Below are 17702 nucleotides of genomic sequence, written 5' to 3'. Positions count from 1 at the left end.
TTTTTTGGTTATAATACCTAAAGTACAAGCAACAAAAGCAAAAATCAACAGGTGGGACTACATCAACATATAGAAGGGGAGAAAATATTTGCAAATCTTGTATCTGATAAGGGTTTGATATCCAAAAAATATAAAGAACACATACAACTCACTAGCCAAAAATAATCAATCTTATTTAAATAAAAATGGGCGGAGGAATTGAATAGACATTTTTGAATAGACAAATGGGCTAAATGTACATGAATGTCACTAATCCGTAAGAAAATGGAAACCAAAACCACAATGAGATATCATCTAACAGCTGTTAGAATGACTGTTATCAAAAATACAAGAAATAACAAGTATTGGCAAGGATGTAGAGAAAAAAGGATCTTTGTGCACTATTGGTTGGAATGTAAGTTGGTTCAACCACTATGGAAAACAGTATGGAGGCTCCTCAAAAAATTTAAAATAGAACTATCATATGATCCAGCAACACCACTATGGTTATCTATGTCTAAAGGAAATGAAAACAAGATCATGAGGAGAAATCTGTAGTCCCATATTTGTTGCAGCATTATTTGGAATAGCCAAAATGTGGAAACAACCTCAGGGTCCATTGACAGTTGAATTGAAAGAAAAGATGTGCTTTATATATACAATGGAAACTTCAACCAAGAGAACATGTGACAACCTGAATAGACCTTGAGGACATTATACTAAATGAAATAATTCAGACAAAGAAAGACAAATACTTTATGATAGCACCTACATGTGGAATCAAAAAAAAAAAATTACAGAAAAGAGAATAGATTTATGCTTACCAGGATCTGGAGTGTAGAAGAAATAGGTAGATGTTGGTCTGGAATACAAAATTCTAGTCAGAAGATGAATAAATTGTGATAATCTAATGCACAGCATTGTGGTTACAGTTAACAATAACCTATTATATACTTGGAAGTTGTTGAGAGAGTAAGTCTAAAATGTTCCCACAACAATAAAGTAATGATAATTATGTGAGGTGATAGGGTCAGCAGGTAACACTTCAGTGATAATCATTTTGCTATATATATCAAATCAACATGTTGTGTACCTTAAACTTATACAATGTTATATGTTAATTATGTCCCAATAAAGCTGAAAAAAAAAAACACCACTGAGCTGTACACATAAAAATGGTGAAGATGGCAAATTTTATATTTTGTGTATTTTACCAGATTTTTTAAAAGCAGGAAAAAAAAGAAAATACATAAATTCCAGTGTTTGCCCTCAGAGAGACCTAGGTTATTTTGCAACAAATATAAATCACTGGGAAACTTTTTCTTAGTTATGAAATTTACTGTTGCCTAAGCAAAAGGCCAAATGCAACTTAGTTAAGGAGAAATGAGAATGAAAACTATTTTTCAAGGCTAAAGTGTTTTAAAATAATTATTATTAAAAGTCATTTTATCTTGATTATATAGCTTCTAGAAACATGAAAATTCTTATTTATGTTTAAATTTTTATAAGACCAGTATCTTGCAAAAAAAGAATAAAATTTAAATGTATATGTAAACCAAGAAGATATAATAAAGGTAGTATTTACTTCTTATATTCTAAATTCTGTTATTTTCTTCAAGAAAACTTAAAAATAATCTTATGTGTTTATGATTTCAAAGAAAGCTGCTACAAACCTCTTTCAAAATATTTGTCAGTAGGCATTTCTAAACATTTTTTCTTTGAATATTCTCATTAATGAGTATTATTATCTAATGGCTTATTACATTATTTTATAGCAACAGAATATTGGTTAAATACTAGTTAGGCAGGAAAAAAACTGTAAAGTGAATATGGAATTGAGTCTTATGTACAAAATAAACTTCATAAGTTACAAACAGACTTTATTATCTCCCTGTTTTCACTTTTTATAACTGAAAGGCTCCTTGATAGAAGATGGATGCAGTGATTAAATGTACATTAATTGTTATTTTCATGGGTAAAAAAAGGAGTGGATTTTGTTAAAATGGGTTTTTAATGTCATTCATATACAAAAGAAAAAAGTGAACTACTCAGAGAAAAAAATGTTCTAATTAAGTATATTAGGACACTTATATTTTATTTATTTTTTTAAAAAGACTTTATTTATTCATGAGAAACACAGAGAGGGAGAGAGAGAGAGAGAGAGGCAGAGACACAGGCAGAGGGAGAAGCAGGCTCCATGCAAGGAGCCTGACATGGGACTTGATCCTGGGCTTCCAGGATCGCATCCTTGCCTGAAGGTGGTGCTAAACCGCTGAACCACCAGGACTGCCCCAGACACTTATATTTTAAAACATACCTTCAGAGAATGCTGCTATGGCTCAGTTTGTAAGCTGGACAACCTGAATTCCTAAGAAATTGTGAAACTTCCGCAATATTATTCTAGTTAATGTTTTCCAATACTTTAACAGTGTTAATAATGAGAACCAGATAAATGAAAATCTGGGCCTTAGTTCAAGAATACAAATAAAAAGTTGTGTTAGATAAATTAGTTTCAAAACAGCTTCCTCTCATCTTATTTCATTAATGACTGGGTATGAGAACTATTAGGATATTTGATAAGTTGTAGCAAAGAAAAATTTCATATCTAATGTAGATTTAGCTACTCTAAATCTATGGAATAATATATGGTAAAATACTTAGTGTTGCTCAGATGTGACTTTAAAAAATATTTGGGCAATTTTAGGCTGTTCAAGACAATTTCCTGCGTAATATGACTGCACTATAATCTTCAAACTGATGGTTGAAACTCATTGTTCCCCATCATTTGCCATCTTGACCCTCAGGAAGAGTCTTCCAATTGGATACAGATCCTGAATTTTTTTTGTCAATTCTTGGTGCAGAATTTCTGTATTCCCAACTACCTTAGGGTAGATTTGTGATTTTCTGCTTTTACATTCACTAATCCACTAATTTATGACCCATTAGTCACCCAGTAATTTTGTAGCATGTCTCTAACTTCAGCCATTAAAGTCTCAAAAGCCTATTCTTTTATTTGGTTAGCTCAACAGCTAACAAAGTATATTATAAGCTAACATTCATCAAAATAGGAAATTGAAACATTTTGATGGGGGTTGGGGCAAAGAGAGTGAGGAGAGGGAGAGAGTAGGGGAGAAACAAAGAGGAAAGAATGGATGGAGGGAAGAATGGGAGGGAAGAAAGAAGAAATAGTTGTTTATTGACAAAAGATGGCAAAATCTTGTGTTCCTTTGTGTTATTTTCTTTCTTTTTAATCGTCCAGAGGATCCTTTATATACATATCTTTCTTCAGCAACGGTCTCCAATTGGGCACCAACCCAATAATTCTGTTCCCAGAACTCTTGCTCTCACTGCCCTTCTGTGGTAGAAATATCTTGGGACAGAAATTTTAACCCTGATCTTCTCACTACTCAATAGTTATGCCTTAATACTTACATATAACAAATCTGACATAGATTTCCCATAATTAGACTTCCCATAATTTTCTCTGAAAAGGTAACTTGTGCAAATTTCTGTCCATCCTTGACTTTGGAGTTTGAGAAATGAGAGAAGGAATGAGAAATGAGAAACGGAGTTAGAAAATGAGAGAAGGGTTGTATTATAAGGGTCAAATTAAATTTAACTAAACATTTTTTTTTTTTAAGTAAGAGAAAAAAGAAAAAAAAGAAGAAAGGGGACTGGAATGGCTAGGATATCATACTTCATATTTTGGTAACATTAATATACTTTATTCTTTGTCAATACTCTACTCTTTTTAATTTTAAGTATTTATAAAGCCCTGCTATTAGATACTATGGAAGATAGACAATGAATAAGACAGTCCCTTCAGTGTGGAGCTTATGTTAAATTTGGTTATAAACAAAAGCATGCAACCAACTTTAATACACCTCAAGAAAGTCTTGCCATAGATGTTCAAAATGAGAAAAACCACAATATAACACGGTGTCATTTGACCTAGGTTTTGAAAACCAGTTAGGATTTTAATAGTTGTCATGAATTGGCTGTTTCTCCAGTGACTAAATAGATTAGAAATGCCTCAGATTCAAGTAGGCACACAATTTTTGTTCTTGCTTTGGGAAACTTCTAAGCAAGTTTGTCCTATCTACACTCCCTTTAATACACCAAACTGAGAAAAGCAAATATTTATTAATTCAAGTCCATTAATATTATGTCATTGGTACATATTTGGAAATAATAGCTCCCATTCCTTAAGCATTGCTAAAGTAGTCTTTATGCTGAAGTTCTTTGAATTACTTCTTAAAGTTCTCTGGTGCTTTGTGGGTCTGCCATTTGCCCAGTTTCTACCTGAGGAACTTATCTCCTCTCCACAAGAAATGACATATTTTTCTTATATACATATGATATAATCTTATATATTCAATTTTAGTCTGTTCATGCTCCTTGAGAAATATAACAAAAGATGATGGTAACTTCTATTACACTCACTACTTCTCATTTTATTTTGCTAAAAGATATTCTGAAATTATAAGTAACATTTTAGGGGCACCTGGGTGGCTCAGTCAGTTAATTGTCTGCCTTTGGTTCAGGTCATGATCTCGGGGTCTTGGGATTGAGTTCGCATCAGGTTCCCTGCTCAGCAGGCAGTGTGCTTCTCCCTCTTTTTCTCCCTCTATGATCTCTCTCATTCTCTCTCAAAGAAATAAATGAAATGTTTTAAAATAAACAAATAACATTTTATTTATCAGCTCAGTATTTGTTTACTACTTCATTCATAGGATAGTATGTTCAAGTACCATGCAGCTTTATCTTCTAGACTTAATGTAAATACTGCTTAATAAATAGTTATGAACCACATTTCTAAATTAAATGAAATACAAAAATCCTAAATTTGATTGTATCCAGGAATGATAGCATGACTAATTATAGAGAAAATTAAATATAGGTAAGGTTACTTGTATCTTTAGGTGTATAAACAGTACATATTGATTATGCTCTGCATAAGTCATGCTAAGTATAATGTTTTAAATAATTAAATTGGAGTTCAAAGGGATTAGAGACTTGGGACGCCTGGGCGGCTCAGCGGTTGGGCATCTGCCTTCAGCTCAGGGCATGATCCCGGGGTCTGGGTTTCGAGTCCCACATCGGGTTCTTTGTGTGGGGTCTGCTTCTCCCTCTGACTGTGTCTCTGCCTCTCTCTCTCTCTCTCTCTCTCTCTATCTCTCTCTCTCTTTCTCTGTCATGAATAAATAAATAAAATCTTTTAAAAAGGGTTTAGAGACTTTAATACTTTGAGTTACACAGCATTTCAGAGCTAGAGTTAGACTTCATCAAATCTCTGGAAATAAACCCTCTGCATTCACTGCCTGTTATTTTCAGATTAATAAAATAATCATATTGAAAACATCTACCTGTGATTGAAAAGGAAAAAAACCACTGTTTGACCTTAAATGTTTTCTCAGAATATTATAGTAATTAAAGCCTCTCTAGCACTGTTATTCCCCAAATTTATGGGGAATAACAAAATGATTCTTTTATAGTTTGCATTCACTTTCAAAAATTTCTGTATTTATCAATTTTTTCTTAGAAGAGCTTATGACATGAAATCTCAGCTTTTAGTAGTGCCAGTATTTAATCCATTCTTTCTTTGTTGGCATTTCCACTCATGCATTTAATAATACAATCTATGCATTTTTTAAATTGAAGTATAGTTGACTAGCCTGTGTATTTTTAACATAAAGTGAATTAATATTGATTTTTATTTTGAGAGTCTTATGACCTTTTAAAATAATTGATGGATCCTAGAACATCTTTAGCAAGAACTGAACATCTCTGGCCTTATTACTTTGTTTTTGTTTTGTTTTGTTATTTTACAATGTGATAAGTGATTGCCATACTTAGTCACTATTCTACACATATTATATGTTTCTAATTTTTCTGTATGAAAACCCATAAACGTGGTGTTAGTACTTCTAATCCTAGATGAGAAAACTTAGGTTGAAGTCATCCAGCTGACTGGAGCTAACATTTAAACTTAGGCATGTCTGACTCTAAAGTTATTTTGTCTTGGTTGTTGCTAGCAGCAGGGCACATTTCTCTGAAAAATTACTGTGCTTTTGCCTGACCTTGCAAGTATCACCTGCTAAAGTTGTTTGTTTGGTATGCTAAATCTGTACTAATATCAAGCTATTGTTTGGAAGCAGAGGTCCATATAATGCTGGGGCTGGAAAGCAACACAGGAAAATTTTAGCAAAAAACTTAGCAGAGGTACTGGCTGTCATTCATTTATATTAATGTGAAGGAAGATATATTCTTGTATAACATTAAAATTTCCTTAAACTATGTGCAAATCATTTTCAAATTAGAACATTTCCTCTATGGGGCACTTGGGTGGCTCGGTTGGTTGAGTGTCTGCCCCTGGCTCAGGTTGTGATCCTGGGGTCCTGGGATTGAGTCCCCATTAGGCTCCCTAGAGGAGCCTGCTTCTCCTTCTGCCTGTGTCTCTGCCTCTCTCTCTGTGTCTCTCATAAATAAATAGATTTTTAAAAAAAATTGTCCTCTATTCCTTCCTTTCTTCTAAAACCCACTTATCCATAAAATTTAAAATAATCTCTAAAAGGATTCCCTTAATTTAAAATCAGAATTCCTGCAGAGACATGAAACAAGCAAATCTTAATTTTCATAATGCATTATGACATTAAAAAATAGTTATTTAACTTTTATGTTGGCAAAACAAGAGATTATCTTTTAAAACAGAGAAAGGATTTTTGGTTTAAGAGGTTCATCAGAATGACCAGAACACTTAAGTAACACCAACATTGACACCAGTGCATTGCAGGCTAAGATGTGGATGTGTCAAATGAGTTGTGAAGATATTTAAAAATCTGAACATCCTTTTAAATTGTTTCTATATAAATACATTTCAAATCCAGGATTTCCTGTTTGGAGGGATAGGAGAACTATGTTATTGAAGAATATCGCTTAACCCACACATATAAAACCAAATAATAACTATTGAAGGATCAGGAGCACATGAGATCAGGAAGGAGGTTAGAAAACCTAGTTCGCCTCCTTTTTCCATGGCAGAGATGGTGCCCTCATACTCAATTAATGTATTTTTAGTGAGATCCTTGCTTTTCTCTTTTTCTTTTGTCTTTCTTTTTTCTTTTCTTTTTTTTTTTTCTTTTTTCCCTCAGATTAAAACATGAGGACGGGGCCTGGAAAAGGACCTAAGTAAGAATATGGGGGAATGCTAGTTTAAATATCTTGATTACTATTTTCCTCTTGGTCTCTAGTTTTTGAACTTTTTGATTCTTAATGGATCTCTAGGTGTAAAAACATAGGAAGAGCTTCTGAAGGACAAAGATGCAGGCTTCCCTGGGGCCATTGCCTGAGTGGAATGTTGGTCTGACATGGCCAACTGGAATAAAGGAAGAATGTGATATGGCTTAATTCAGGCCTACTCATGGAGCCCCATACACTGTCAGTTACACATACACTGGTCTTGCTGCCCCCAAATTAGACAAATCTGAGTTTAGGAAGTGGGGGTTGTTACTAGAACAGACTTTGCCCATGTTGACTCACTATTGAACAAATCTTTATAGAATATAAGCTAGAAAGGGCATCTGCATCTCTGTACCATACTGGTGGTATCTTACTGAATCTATTGAATCTATAGAATGGCATATTATAACACTGCAATGAACATATGATGAAAGATTGAATAAATGAGTGAATGAACATCTGCAGAGATTTGGTTTCGACTGCCAAATCAGTCTGGCTCCATATACTAATAAGGAAACAAGCTATTTATTTTGTTACTTGTCCTAGATATATAATCCTCTTTATGGTGGGGTTGTAAATATTTGTCATTTAACATGTCCCCTGTAAAAGAAATTATGAAAAAGGCTTATAATATTACTGTAGCTAATTTACTTGTAAAGAAATTATTTTAGCCATGAAGAAGGCTCAGTAATATTGCTGTAGCTAATTTACTTCTGTTCCTTTGCTTTCTAACTATTAGATTCAAAGCAAGTAAACTTTGCATAAGTATCTTCAGGCAATTGGTTGACAGAATTGTAAATTATACATTTTGGTATCTCCTGTGTAGTGATTCAGTTTTTTAAAACTCTCTTAAAGGAATCTATAAATATAAACAATTTCCTATAGCTTCCTGTTGCTTGGAAAAATGTTTAGCATAGATTTTTTTTTTTTATTTTTAACTCTTTTGTGGATTAACTTATAAAAATAACAATGGAGAAAAATCTTCCTTTGCATCCAAAAGTTTTCCTAATTTTATGAGTCACGCTTAAGTTGAACCACTTGGAATTAGAATTTTTGTAGATCAAAAAGTAAAATAACAGGGATTTCATACAGTAGTCTAATATAATGATAAATACTTATAACAAAAGTTATTTTTTTTTCAAAAGTTATTTTTAAGAAATTTGCATTCTCATCAGGTTAGCAATACTTTGATTATTCCACTAACATTATTCTTATTACTTGGAATTAAATGTAGTCCCTGCTCTCCAGAGGCTGTGCTTTGGCACCTAGAAATAACATCCTAAAAATATGATTGCAGTAATAGTTAATATTTCTTTTCAGTTGAATACTTCTTTTTTGCTACATATTTATTTTAAGAATATTAGGAATGACTTATGCATTGAGGACTCAAATTTTATTCTTGCTATTCATAAAAGAATCTGATGACATAATTGGTCCCAGTGTGTACATTTATATGAATTATTAATAGCTATATTCTATGGCTTTCAGATTGCTAACGTCTTATCACTATGGTAACACAGCAGCACTTAGCTGTACCTTAAACTTAACACATCTCATGCTTAAATATAGTTTATACTGCTGTGAAATTTTTGTCAACATTGTTGACAATTAAATTCCAGATGACTATGAAACATTTAGAATTTTGGATGATCATTCCAGAGACTAAAACCTTAAAAGACAGAGCTAACATTTCTCGATGGTTTCTCCTTTTGTCTCTATTAAAGAGAAAAATACAGAACAATATAAAAATATATGAACATAAACCCTAATAAATGTTAACACATTTTACCAAAACAATCATAAATTGTCAGATTTTTCAACATTAACACAGAAAAGTGTGAAGTAGAATACAAATTACAGAAGTACCCGGAGACATTTGTAATATAAATGTAAAAAGCCATAATCAGTGGGAATGGATTTGATCTGAAAAACTTTAATTTTACTATTGTAATTAAAATTTTAAATGTAGATGCGCTTGAAGTAATCCCAGATTACAAAGAAAAACAATTATGATAATTGTTTAAATAACAATTCAAATTATAATGTGATACCTATGAGTTTATTCCAATATCTTTTCCACAACAAATAGAGGTTATTATGGATTTTACTTAGGGAAGTAAATTAAAACTAGTGTTTCTTTTTTGATAGCTACTAATTATAAGCAATCTATTTCTTTTGTTTATAGTAGGTATGTTGCATGATCCCCTCTCTAATGGGCCAGAGCAAGGAAGCTAATAACATTCTGACTTGGTAACTGATCTACCTGAAATATTTAGGAGATAATCTGAATAGGTCTATATATCTAGAAAGGAAGCTTAGTAAAGGGTACTTTAAGTGCTTTTCAATTATGTATAACTTTAGTAAGACTAGAGAAACTTGACCTAGCTTAAAATGTTAAATTCCAGGCCTTTGAGTTGGAAAAGGATCACATGCAAACTAATCACATAAACATTAAATATACGGTCCTCTGTTTCCTGTGCTTTCAAAAAGATTCTGCATCATCCCAACTTTTCTTGATATAATTTTTCAAGAGAATTCGGTGGTAACCTTAACTTCATAATATTTTTAAGTAAATATATTAATTAAGTCTATCAAAGTATCCTTAGGGGTGCCTGTGTGGCTCGTTGCTTAAGTGAGTGACTCTTGTATTTGGCTCAGGTCATGATCTCAGGGTTGTAAGATAGAGCCCTGCACTGGGCTACATGCTGGGTGTGGAGTCTGCTTAAGATTCTCTCTCTACCCCTGTCCCTTTGCCCCTCTGCCCTTAAAAAAAGTATCCTTATTTGCTCTGTACCTCATTAAAAACTTATAGAATGTGTTATTTATATCATTTTACATGATGATAAAACAAGGAAAAAATGGAACTCAGAGCAGTATTTGTTGAGTCCTTATAAATATATAATTTTATAAATATTTCTTATATAATTTCATCTGCATTGCCTTCACATAAATTTTTTTTAAGATTTTATATATTTATTCATGAGAGACACAGAGAGAGAGAGAGGTACAGACACAGGCAGAGGGAGAAGCAGGCTCCATACAGGGAGCCCAATGTGGTACTTGATCCCGGGACTCCAGGATCATGCCCTGGGCCAAAGGCAGATGCTTAACCTTGAGCCACCCAGGCATCCCTGGTTAATGGAGTTCTTTTGCCTTTTTTAAAATGTTGCCGTATTACATTGGTAGCAAACATAAGCCTAAATAGAAATGAACTTTTGTTCCCGTAATAGTTTATTGAGTGCCTGCTATGTATCTTTTCTGTACTAAGTGCTCGGACTACATTGCTTCATTCATGCTCTATTAAAAACCCACTGCCTCATTTAGTTTTTATAACAAATGGAATAGTAAGTTACTTTGCAAATGAAGCAGCTCTAGTTCAGAATTTGGGTCACATCATTAGTAAATAGGAAAATTGGAATTCCAGCCCAGAACCGTCTCTCTAAAGCCTATTATCACAACCATGACTCTTTACTGTGTTCCTTGAAATGTAGATGTAAAAGATGATTTCATCAGATATTGCCAGTTAATCAAGTATTATGGTAAAATCCTGTAGAAACATCTGTGAAATGAATGTTCAGATGTATTTTAATCATTGTAGTCTCTGTTATATATTGTGTCATGGCTGTTCTGTAGATCAAATCATATCTGGAGTTTATACTAAGGTATAAGATATATATGTGCATCTAATTTACATCAAATTGGAACTGGTGTCTTTTGAAAGCTAGCAAAAGCGCTGCTCCCTACAGTTACCTTGTATTTCTTCTTTAAGTAGTCTTAGGTACCATTTGAAAAACTAGTCACTGGCTCTGATAGCCAATTTCTGTTTATGCTACGATTATTATTACCAGACATTAACTTAAGATATTGTCACATTATATGAGTGCTTAACATAATATAGACAAATAACTGTGTGTCCTAATTCTATTTTTTTAAAGAAATATGGTTAGACTGGAGAGGGAAAGGTAAAGAAAAAGGCAAGAGAAAAAGATATAGGGAAATGGTAGGGAAAAAATGTGACCAGAAATGGTATAGTCACTTCAGAAAACAGTTGGGCAGTGCTTCAAAAAGTAAATAGTCATATACCCCTGAAATTCCACTCCTAGGAGTATGCCCACTGTTTATAATATCCAAATAGTGAAAACAGCTGGAATATCTATCAACTGATAAATGGATTAACAAACTGTGGCATACTCATACAGTGTAATATTTTTAAAAGATTTTTTATTTATCTATTCATGAGAGACACGGAAAGAGGGAGGCAGGGACACAGGCAGAGGGAGAAGCAGGCTCCATGCAGGGAGCCTGATGTGGGACTCGATCCTGGGTCTCCAGGATCACACCCTGGGCCGAAGGCGGCACTAAACCACTGGGCCACTGGGACTGCCCTCATACAGTGTAATATTATTCAGCCATAGAAACGAATGAAATATTGTTACATGCTACAAATCAATGAACCTGAAATTTCGCATTATGCTAACAGAAAGAAGGCCATCACAAAGACCACATGTTATGTGATTTCATGTATATGAAATGTCCAGAATAGGCAAATCTGTGGAGAAAGCAAGTAGATTAGTGGCTGTGCATGGCTGAGAGGAGTGAGAATAGGACTGTCTGCTATTGGATATGGAGTTTCTTTCTGGTGTGAAGAAAATATTCTGGAATTAGACAGTGGTGATGGTTACATGAGCTTGTGAATATACTAAAAATCATTGAATTGTGTCTTTAAAAGGGTGGATTTTTATTATATGTGGACTTTATCTCAATTTTTTAAAAAGATTTATTTATTTATTTATTTGAGAGAAAGAGAGAGCATGAGCACGGGAGGGGCAGAGGGATAGAGAGTATCTCAAGCAGCCTCCCTGCTGAGAATGGAGCCTGACATGGAGCTCAGTCTCCTGACCTGAGCAGAAACCAAGAGTTGGATGTTTAACTGACTGAGCCATGCAGGCACCTCTATATCTCAATTTTTAAAATATGACCAAGGATTCCTACATTTGTAAAGACCACATTAAAAATCTTTACATGATTGTGTGTATATATATATAATTAAAATATAAATATTTTATTTTCATATATTAGTTAAACTTATTATAAAATAACTTTGTGTTATCTCTCCTTCAACTAAATTATTCGCATCTTATGGGAAAATAGGTAGACAATTGATCTACAAAAACACATTTATACTTAAAACTTTCAACTTTCTCTTGTTTTCTCAAAGTAAGTTGCAGGAATCAGAAATCTTCATCCCTAACTACTTTCGGGTGTATTTCCAAAGAACAAAGATATTCTCTAGCATAACCATAATACAATAATCAAATTCATAAAAATTAACACTGGTATAATATTATCTAAATATACTTCTATTGGGGGATCCCTGGGTGGCGCAGCGGTTTGGCGCCTGCCTTTGGCCCAGGGCGCGATCCTGGAGACCCGGGATCGAATCCCACATCGGGCTCCCGGTGCATGGAGCCTGCTTCTTCCTCCGCCTGTGTCTCTGCCTCTCTCTCTCTCTCTGTGACTATCATAAATAAAAAAAAAAAAAAAAAAAAAAAATTTAAATATACTTCTATTGGTTCACAAACTGGCCCCTGTACATGGAGGGCAAAAGGGGACAGAAGAAACTAGTCTAGATTGGTAGGAGGCAGATTTAACAGGCAGGGGAACTAACATATGAAGCCTGTCTTGGTCAACTACAAGGTGAATGGATCTCTGCACTTGCCCACCAGAATCTTAATTGTGTATGGAGGCCTTAACTGGGTTCAGTCACATATAGCATCCAGATGGTCCCAACAACACATTGCTCTCTCAAGGCTGCTTTCTTGGAAACAGTTCCAGCAGTGGGAATGGTGGGCAGAGCATATATTCCAAGCACATGTGAGGCAGTGAGGAACCTCTGATTGTCCCAGCCCAGCTCATGGTCAACCAGCAGTCATGTCCTCTCAGTGACCCCCAATAACTTTCCATGTTTTTTATATAAATATATATTTTTAATATTTATTTATTTTAGAGAGAGTGTGTATGTGTGAGAAAGAGAGAGAGAGGAGAGGAGGGGCAGGGGGAGACTCCTCAAGCAGACTCCCTGCTGAGCACAGAGCCCTTCATGGGACTGGATCCCACAAGCCATGAGATCATGATCTGAGTTGAAACCAAGAGTCAGATGCCCAACTGACTGAGCCGCCCAGGAGCCTCAACAATTTTCCATATTTAAATATTGCCAATTATCATAATGCTATCATTTATAATAACTTGTTTTTCTCAATTCATTTGCATTTTAGTTGCTATGGTGCTGTAGTTTCTTTTAATCTCACCTCCCTAGCTTCTCTCTTTTTTAATGAGTTGATATACATAGAGGGCAAAAATGTTATTATTTTAAGAAAGTCCTTTAAGTTAGGTTTGTCTGGTAGTTTCCTGGTGATATGATTCAGGTAATGCTTTTGGGGTTTTTTGTTTGTTTGGTTGGTTTGGTTTGGTTTTGGTGCAAGAATGCTACCTGTCCCTGAGGTATGCTGATTAACCAAGAACTTGGTGGTTTAAAGCAACAGAAATGTATTCTCTGATAGTTCTGGAGGACAGGAGGTCAAAATCAAAGTATTGGCAAGCTTATTCTCTGCAAGAAAGCTCTAGGATAGAGTCTTTTCTTGCCTTTTCCAGCTTCTTATGGTGCCGGATGAATTTGGCCTGGGACAGCATAACTCTAGTCTTCTTCTCTGTCATCACATGACTTTCTTCCCTTCCTTTCTCCTCCTCTTATAAGGGCACTTACTGGACTTCGGGCCCATCTGGTTAATCCAGAATGATCTTATCTGGAGAGCCTTAACTTAGTTACATATGCAAAGACTTTTTTTTTTTTTTTTCCAAATAAGGTCACATTCCCAGGTATTGGGAATTTAGGACATGGGCATATATTCTTGGGTCCACAGTTCAACCCATTACACTACCTAAATGATGCTGTGTCCTTCTCAGAGGACACTATCAGGATACACCAAGTGTAGACAGAACAGGAAATAGATTTTTTTAAAGCATGAATTCATACTGACATTCTAATTCAAATGAAATATTTACATATTTTCTTGCCTTCTCACCTGCTCTGTTAGTATCATCTTTCTTCAGAGGGAGCACCTAGCTCCTAACATTATTAAACTGTTTACTTCTTTGGTCAGTCTTGCAACATAGGTACAATAATTTCAGAATTGCTACACCTGTATCATTACCAACAAGAAGTGTGCTAAATAAGGTTGAGTATTGGGATGCCTGAGTGGCTTAATGGTTGAGCATCTGCCTTCAGCTCAGGGCATGATACCAGGGTCCTGGGATCAATCCCACATCAGACTCCCTGAGGGGAGTCTGCTTCTCCCTCTGCCTATGTCTCTGCCTCTCTCTCTCTCTCTGTGTCTCTCATGAATAAATAAATAAGGTTCAGGGGACAACTGAGTGGCTCAGCGGTTAAGCATCTGCCTTCGGCTCAGGGCAAGAGCAGGATCTGGGATCGTGTCCTGCATTGGGCTCCATGCAGGGAGCCTGCTTCTCCCTCTGCCTAGGTCTCTGCCTCTCTTTCTCTCTGAGTCTCTCATGAATAAATAAATAAAATCTTCAATAAATAAATAAATAAATAAATAAATAAATAAATAAATAAGTAAGGTTCAGCATTTGTGGTTCTCTTGGTCTTCACCTGAAACTGAGTTCAAGTTCCTTGGACCAGTACCTCCCCCCACTTTTATGTGGTTGTTACTCTGATATACTATTCAGTTCATTTGTTTCTGTTTGTACTGAATTTTAAGGTTTCTTCCTTCACCATTATTGGTTTAATGTTATATTTTTTTAATAACTTTTTAACACGATTCTGGAAGTAAAAATATATAGAAAGGATACTTAGGGAAGTCACTCTCTCCCCTATCCATGCTGCCTTGTTTCTCCAATCTCCCTAGGTAACCTGTCTTATTAGTTTCTAGTTTACTGTGTTTTTTTTTTAAATAAATGTAAGCAGATAAACGTATTCTTTCTTTTTTGCTTTCGTTTTGTGTAAAGAAAGTACACTGTATGTTAGTGGTTCTCCAGTGGAGATGGTGTTGTCCTGCAGGATACAATAAGGAGTAACTACTGTAGTAGATGCTACTAGCATCTGGTAGGTGGAGATTGGGTGTGCTGTTAAACCTCTACAATACATAAGAAAGCTCTCAACTACAAAGTACTGATTCCATATTATCCATAATGCTGCTGTTGAAAAACCTGGCTATACATCTACTTCTGCACTTTGCTTTTCAACTTAAAAGAATATAATAGAATATCATTCTATAGAGATTGTCTACATCCTGTTTCACAGCTCAATAGTGTAGGTGCTAAAGTTTATCCAGTCTCCTTTGAGTGGACATTTAGGTTGTTTTCAATATTTTGCAGTTACAGATAATGCTTCAGCGGATAACCTTACACACTCTTATTGTTATTTTTGGAAGTATATCTTTTAGAGTAAATTGCAAGAAGTGGGTCAAAGGCCAAAATATATATGACGTTTTTCTAAATCGCCTCCAAAAGTTTGTACATTTTTGCATTTTCACTGATGTGAGTGTACCTGTTTCTCCATAGTTTTCCAGCTGAGTAAGTTGTCAAGTTTTTGAACTTTTACCAATCTGAAAAGTAAGAAACTCAGCATAATTTTAATTTGCTTTAATTTTATTATTAATGGCATTTTTATTTTCATAGAATTGATTGATTGATCTGAGATTGAGAGAGAACACACACAAATATGCTCCCAAACTCAAGTTAGTGGGGAAGAGCAGAGAGGGAGTTAGTGAGAGGGACAAGCAGACTCCCTTCCTGTGCCAGGACCTGGACACAAGTGGATCCACCACTCATGAGAATATGCCCTCATCCAAAACAAGAGTCCATTATCAACCAACTGAGCCACCAAGGCACCCCATTAATGGCATTTTTAAAAAGCTTTGCTAGTTCATATCACTGGGTCAAAACCTCAAATTTCATAACATTTAAAACCAAATAATTGGGATCCCTGGGTGGCGCAGCGGGTTTGGCTCCTGCCTTTGGCCCAGGGCGCGATCCTGAGACCCTGGGATCGGAATCCCCGTCGGGCTCCCGGTGCATGGAGCCTGCTTCTCCCTCTGCCTAGGTCTCTGCCTCTCTTTCTCTCTGAGTCTCTCATGAATAAATAAATAAAATCTTCAATAAATAAATAAATAAATAAGTAAGTAAGTAAGTAAGTAAGTAAGTAAGGTTCAGTATTTGTGGTTCTCTTGGTCTTCACCTGAAACTGAGTTCAAGTTCCTTGGACCAGTACCTCCCCCCACTTTTATGTGGTTGTTACTCTGATATACTATTCAGTTCATTTGTTTCTGTTTGTACTGAATTTTAAGGTTTCTTCCTTCACCATTATTGGTTTAATGTTATATTTTTTTAATAACTTTTTAACACGATTCTGGAAGTAAAAATATATAGAAAGGATACTTAGGGAAGTCACTCTCTCCCCTATCCATGCTGCCTTGTTTCTCCAATCTCCCTAGGTAACCTGTCTTATTAGTTTCTAGTTTACTGTGTTTTTTTTTTTAAATAAATGTAAGCAGATAAACGTATTCTTTCTTTTTTGCTTTCGTTTTGTGTAAAGAAAGTACACTGTATGTTAGTGGTTCTCCAATGGAGATGGTGTTGTCCTGCAGGATACAATAAGGAGTAACTACTGCAGTAGATGCTACTAGCATCTGGTAGGTGGAGATTGGGTGTGCTGTTAAACCTCTACAATACATAAGAAAGCTCTCAACTACAAAGTACTGATTCCATATTATCCATAATGCTGCTGTTGAAAAACCTGGCTATACATCTACTTCTGCACTTTGCTTTTCAACTTAAAAGAGTATAATAGAATATCATTCTATAGAGGTTGTCTACATCCTGTTTCACAGCTCAATAGTGTAGGTGCTAAAGTTTATCCAGTCTCCTTTGAGTGGACATTTAGGTTGTTTTCAATATTTTGCAGTTACAGATAATGCTTCAGCGGATAACCTTACACACTCTTATTGTTATTTTTGGAAGTATATCTTTTAGAGTAAATTGCAAGAAGTGGGTCAAAGGCCAAAATATATATGACGTTTTTCTAAATCGCCTCCAAAAGTTTGTACATTTTTGCATTTTCACTGATGTGAGTGTACCTGTTTCTCCATAGTTTTCCAGCTGAGTAAGTTGTCAAGTTTTTGAACTTTTACCAATCTGAAAAGTAAGAAACTCAGCATAATTTTAATTTGCTTTAATTTTATTATTAATGGCATTTTTATTTTTCATAGAATTGATTGATTGATCTGAGATTGAGAGAGAACACACACAAATATGCTCCCAAACTCAAGTTAGTGGGGAAGAGCAGAGAGGGAGTTAGTGAGAGGGACAAGCAGACTCCCTCCTGAGCCCAGGACCTGACACAAGTGGATCCCACCACTCATGAGAATATGACCTCAGCCAAAACCAAGAGTCCATTATCAACCAAC

At 35.0% G+C, this 17702-nt stretch overlaps 1 protein-coding gene across 1 annotated transcript in view; it reads left to right on the top strand.

Annotated features, from left to right (window-relative positions):
* ABCD2 (ATP binding cassette subfamily D member 2) overlaps window positions 1-17702 on the top strand; it is a 64909-nt gene that overhangs the window by 25521 nt on the left and 21686 nt on the right. The window lies entirely within an intron of this gene.

Source organism: Vulpes lagopus, chromosome 21, assembly GCF_018345385.1.
Source record: "Vulpes lagopus strain Blue_001 chromosome 21, ASM1834538v1, whole genome shotgun sequence".
NCBI lineage: Eukaryota > Metazoa > Chordata > Mammalia > Carnivora > Canidae > Vulpes > Vulpes lagopus.
The sequence above is the reverse complement of the archived record's forward strand: the minus strand, read 5'-3'. Positions and strand labels throughout refer to the sequence as shown.